We start from the raw sequence: 5745 nt of genomic DNA, 5'->3' as shown, positions 1-5745 counted from the left end.
AGGAGCAGACCTCTGGCTGTCCATCACCCGACCCTGAGCCAATAAAAATTCCCCACCTACCCCTAGTGCAGCCCACTTCCCCCTCCCTTTCCTGTTCTCTTAAAAACTCCCTGCCTCCCCTCCTGGGCATGACTTCCCCAGCCTGTATTAAGGCAGACTGGTGAACCTCACCCGGGAACTGTGTTCAAATAAACTGCCTGGCCATTTGTTGCCTCTCATCGCCTGCTTATTTCGGCTAGAATTTATCTTACAGAAAGCAGCATGGAGGTTCCTCAAAAACTAAAAGTAGTTATGGAGAAAGTGGAACCCTCCTACTTTGTTGGTGGGAATGTAAGCTAGTTCAACCATTGTGGAAAGCAATATGGAGGTTCCTCCAAAAGTTAAAAATAGAAATATCATTTGACCCAGTAATTCTACTTCTAGGAATTTACCCAAAGAATTCAAGATCCCTGATTCGAAAAGACATATGTACCCCTATGTTTATCACAGCACTATTTACAATAGCCAAGATACAGAAGCAACATCAGGGCCCATCTATAGATGAATGGATAAAGAAGATATGGTACATATACATGTTAGGCTGGAGAAAGGAAAAACAAGGACATGCAAACAGAACAGAGAGATGCCATAGGGGGAGAACAAACCAGACCCCTAAGTCCGTGCCGTATATGGAAAGGGGACAGCTCTCCCTGAATTCCATCCTGATGTGCCAACTGGGACGTGGATGTCAGCCTCCTCCCTCTTGGAAGGAAAAAAGTTTCTAGTTGACTATTATGTCACCTTTAGCCAATCATACCTCTCAACACCCCGGTAAGATAGTTTGCCCACTCTTCCCCCTCCTAATCCCTTATAAGCGCCCCACCTCCCTAACCGGGCATGACTTCTCTGGCCTGTAGTACCCAGGCCGTGAGAACATCACCTGGGGGTATTTAAATAAAGTACCTGGCCCTTTGTTGCCTCTCTTTGCCTGCTTATTCCGGCTAGAATTTATCTTACAGATGGTGCCGAAACGCGGGAGGAGTGTGAGCGCAGGGCCCCGACCGGCCACTGGCGGCCCCACCCCCTCCTTCCCCGACCCAGGACCTCAGCCTGCTCTCCGCTGCGTGGACTATTTTCCGGTGAGTCCCTCAGTTTCCCCCGTCTGCTTCCCTTCCTAACTCCATTTCACCTGGTCCGTCTGAAATCATAGCTACATCCAGGTCCGGGCATTCAGCCCTCCATTGCGAGTATCCGGGATACTCACCCCTGGCCCTGCGGTGGGGGAGATGTCCCTCACCCAGGCTCCCAGGCCGTCTCCCCTGACTTGATGCACTTGGGACACTGGGTGCTCCTCTCAGTGGGATGTTTTTTGGGAAGTGGTCACAGACGTGAGGAACCAGCCCATGAAAGCAGAGGCTCAGACCCCGCTGCGGTGTCTCATTTCTAATCTGGCTACTCTGTCCCAGGAAATTCGCAAATGGATGTTAGTCTTCCTTTGCTCTGAGGCCGGGCCTCAGTATCCTTTGGACAACCAATCTCGCTGGCCCCCTGAGGGAACTTTTGATTTTAGCCTCCTCACTGACTTAACTAATTATTGCCACCGGAGCAGAAAGTAGAATGAAATCCCATATGTGCAGGCTTTTTGGACTTTGCACTCCCGTCAAAACCTTTATGTTAAGTGTTCTATAACTCAAGTTCTCCTAACCCAATCTCCAGTTAAAGATTGTCAGCCTCTTACTCTGCTCAGTCCTTCCTTTTCAGATTCGCCAGAAAACCTCAGCTCACAATCCCCTCCCCCTCTCTCCACCACTATCTCTAAGTCCTTTGTCTTCCCACGTGTCGCCTCCATCTTAAAGTCCTGCATTTTCAACCATGCCGTTGTCCTGCTCTCCTCTTCCGGTGGCTGCACCCCCACCTCCTTCCACCTTCACCGCCCTCTTCCCCCACCAGAACACGCCCCTCCCACCCTCTAGTTCCAGAAGCCACAGATAAGAAGCTGAGAAGAGAGACGGCAATTAGATATCAGTAACTTAAGTCTTTGTATCGGTTTGTCTGTCTGTGTATATGTTTTTATGAAAAAAGTGCTGCTGACTGTACTTGTTGTATCTCAGTTTGTACGTTTGTGTGTCTAAGTGTATAAATGAAAAATATTTTATTTAAAAACAAGCGCTTGTGAAGATTGAGCATTCTAGAACTTCCAGAGAATCTAGTAAAAAAATGTTAAGCATGAAAGCTAATTTGAGTTTGGCTGAGGCGGGCATGTCCTTGTTATCAGCTGCCTAAGTTTACCTAAGGTCATTTAAGTCAATGTTATCTACTAAATCTTTTAAGACTTTGATAACAACTGTGCAACCTCCTTTATTTGCCTTTGAAGTACTTTGTTGTCATTCTAGTTAATTAGATAAGTATCGCTTCATAGCAACCTATAATCCTATTTAAGCAAGTGCCTCAAAACTTTTAACAACTTCCCAAAATCAGATTCAAAAAAGTGCTTTTACCTCTAGTTAACTGATATTTTCCAGAGGGCCCCTGGAACATGTCAGAGAATTTTTTTCTCATTGGAGAAAGTATTTGGCTAATTTAGCTTATTTATCTCATATATAATTACCTGCTTAATTACTTAAGAAGCACTGTCAAAAAGAATGATGCTAAACTGTTACTGAATGTTTTTTTTGTTACAGAAATATCAGAATTTCCTTATGTCAACTGTCTTACAGTAAGCTCTCATCAGATCTTTAACCACTGTCATTTGTAAGTCTTTTATTATTTACTGTCACTGTTCTATTACTCTTAAGCTAGTAAAGAACTAGATTTCAGCAGAACAGGTATTAGTTACATAAGATTAAGTAAGCTAAAGAAGATGATTTTGTGGCTTTTTGTTTCAAATGTTGCTGATAAAGTGTTTTAAGCTTTTTCTCTTAAGCTGACAACAGTTTAGTAAATGACTGCCTTTATGAGCAGAATTGAAACTTTATTTTTCTCTCTACCTGATCCCTCCAGAATTTAAAAACTCTCAGTAACTATTGTTATATTTCATGGCAGTATGTTTATTTGCACAACTTCAATAAGAATCTGCTTTCCTTGTAAGAGGACCAATTAAAAACACTGGTTATACTACCAAGGCTTTGACTGGAATGTCATACCTGAGAGACACGTGCATAAACTCAGATATGAACAGACAGCTTTAAGGAACTAAGATTGACTTTATGGAGCCAACAAAGCCCCTTAAAAAAACTGGCCTGGTACCTTGTTACAGAGTTCCCAGCAGCCTTACCAGGTGAGTAAGGAAGGTTACTTCCCGGCAGGTGCAGGAACCTCAAGAGAGGAATTCACCCAAATCTACAGGTACTGCAGGCACAACCTGATGGCAAGTCTGGCTTGGCTTTCTGGCCTCAAGAGGCCCTTAAAAGTCCAATCTGAAATTCCTTACAAAAAGTTCCAGCAAAGCATATTTAAAAGAGCCCATGTAATCAATTGCTCTTCTTGCTGCACTTATGCAAATACTCAAGCCAACTGTTAATTATTTTCTTAATCTAACTACTTCTAATAAAAATAAGGGTGATTTTAGAGAAAAGTATTGTTTCAATAATGCAGTCTTATCTATACTAAATCCTAATACTAGTCATTGAGATGTAAACTCGATCCAGAACTCCAGTCCTTCATAACAGCCTGGCTAATGCCCTTACTGGGCACCTTAATAACAGTTTGTAGTTTACTCTTAGTTGCCCCTTGTGTCCTCAGGTTCCTCCAACAGCAGCTAACCCAGATGACCCAAGTCGCCAACAACCAGATGTTACTTCACCGTTACGCACCTCTTCCCACTGAACCCCCTCCTTCGGCCTAATCCAGCCTCAAACCCCCACGCTGCCCCTTGTCAGCTGGAAGTAGCCAGATTGAGTCGTCGCCCATTATGACCAAAAGGCTGGAATGTTAGGCTGGAGAAAGGAAAAACAAGGACATGCAAACAGAACAGAGAGATGCCATAGGGGGAGAACAAACCAGACCCCTAAGTCCGTGCCGTATATGGAAAGGGGACAGCTCTCCCTGAATTCCATCCTGATGTGCCAACTGGGACGTGGATGTCAGCCTCCTCCCTCTTGGAAGGAAAAAAGTTTCTAGTTGACTATTATGTCACCTTTAGCCAATCATACCTCTCAACACCCCGGTAAGATAGTTTGCCCACTCCTCCCCCTCCTAATCCCTTATAAGCGCCCCACCTCCCTAACCGGGCGTGACTTCTCCGGCCTGTAGTACCCAGGCCGTGAGAACATCACCTGGGGGTATTTAAATAAAGTACCTGGCCCTTTGTTGCCTCTCTTTGCCTGCTTATTCCGGCTAGAATTTATCTTACAGTACATAATGGACTATTACTCAGCCATAAAAAGAAAATAAATCCTACCATTTGCAACAACATGGATGGAGCTAGAGGGTATTATGCTCAGTGAAATAATCCAGGCAGAGAAAGACAAAGACCAAATGATTTCCCTCATTTGTGGAGTATAACAACAAAGCAAAACAAAAGGAATGAAATAGCAGTAAAATCATAGACACTGAGAAGGGCTGGGGAGGTGAGGGTGGTGGGAGAAGGGGATTAAGTGGCACAATAATTCGCAGTCACAATATAAGTAGGTCACGGAGATGGTAGTACAGCATGGAGAATACAATTAATGACTCTATAACATCTTACTACTTTGATAGACAGTGACTGCAATGGAGGGGATGAGGACTTGATAATATGGGTTACTGTTGATCCACTGGGTTGTGTATTTGAAACCATCATAAGATTATATATCAATTGTGGGATTAATATGTAAATCAAGTACAGAAATCAAATGTATAATCATATATGACTTGATTATTTTTCCTGTAATTCATGCATGATAAGTGATCAGGAACAGAACAAATAAGACCGAAACAGTTTCGGTGACCTAATTGCCCCTGCTGTTGTTTCAGTACCTTGTAAAACATCGCGCTCCAGCAAACTAGAGACTGCCGAGGATTAAGTTTAGAGTTAGTTAATGGTTGTCTATTAAGTCCCCCACCCAGAATTCTTTTGTGACCACCCTCACGTGATTCAGTGTCCTTGAGGAGCATCACGCCCTAGGGCTGGACTCAAGGTCAGATAATGATTGTGTGTTGATCATGTGTTGAACCCCCTACTCAGAATTCTTTGGATATTTGGGTTCATTTGCTCAATAAATATGAGGGGTGCCTTTTCGGCATTACTGTTGCGCTGTTATGTCTTGAGTCCCTGGCTGGGCCTTTCAGATCTTCGATATATCATTGCTTCTCCCTTGTCTGCGGGTCAGAAGCAGGGAGGGGACCGACAATCAATGATACTTTAATAAAAAGTAAAAAATTTTAATTTAAAAAATAAAATAAGGAACTACAAGTATAACTAAGTCAGTTTTAGAATATTTTCATGCCCCCCAAAGATCCTTATGTTCATTTGTAAAATAATAGCTTATTGAGGTATAACTCATACACTAAACTATTTCACCTACTTAAATCCTTGAACTTGATGGCTTTTAGGATATTCATTGAGTTTGGCAACCATCACCACACCAATTTTAGAATATTTTCATCACCCCCTTCCAATAAAGCCCTGTGCCCATTAGCAGTCACTCTCCTTCCCCCTTTCTCCAAAGCGTTAATCAATCACTAATCTATTTTCAGTTTTCATAGATTTGCCTATTCTGGACTTCATGTAAGTGATATCATATATAAAAAAACAACAAATAAACCAAAGCAAAACAGAAGGAACAA

The 5745-nt window shown here is 42.9% G+C and overlaps 1 long non-coding RNA gene across 1 annotated transcript; it reads left to right on the top strand.

Annotated features, from left to right (window-relative positions):
• The first annotated feature begins 841 nt into the window (after positions 1-841).
• LOC130684923 (uncharacterized) lies at positions 842-4286 on the top strand. The gene is made up of 3 exons (XR_008999293.1): positions 842-1118; positions 2661-2730; positions 3721-4286. It is a non-coding gene; the product is annotated as an uncharacterized LOC130684923 (long non-coding RNA).
• Positions 4287-5745: the final 1459 nt, after the last annotated feature.

The sequence above is a fragment of the Manis pentadactyla genome, chromosome 9, assembly GCF_030020395.1.
Source record: "Manis pentadactyla isolate mManPen7 chromosome 9, mManPen7.hap1, whole genome shotgun sequence".
Lineage (NCBI taxonomy): Eukaryota > Metazoa > Chordata > Mammalia > Pholidota > Manidae > Manis > Manis pentadactyla.
This window is presented reverse-complemented; position numbering and strand designations above follow the sequence as displayed.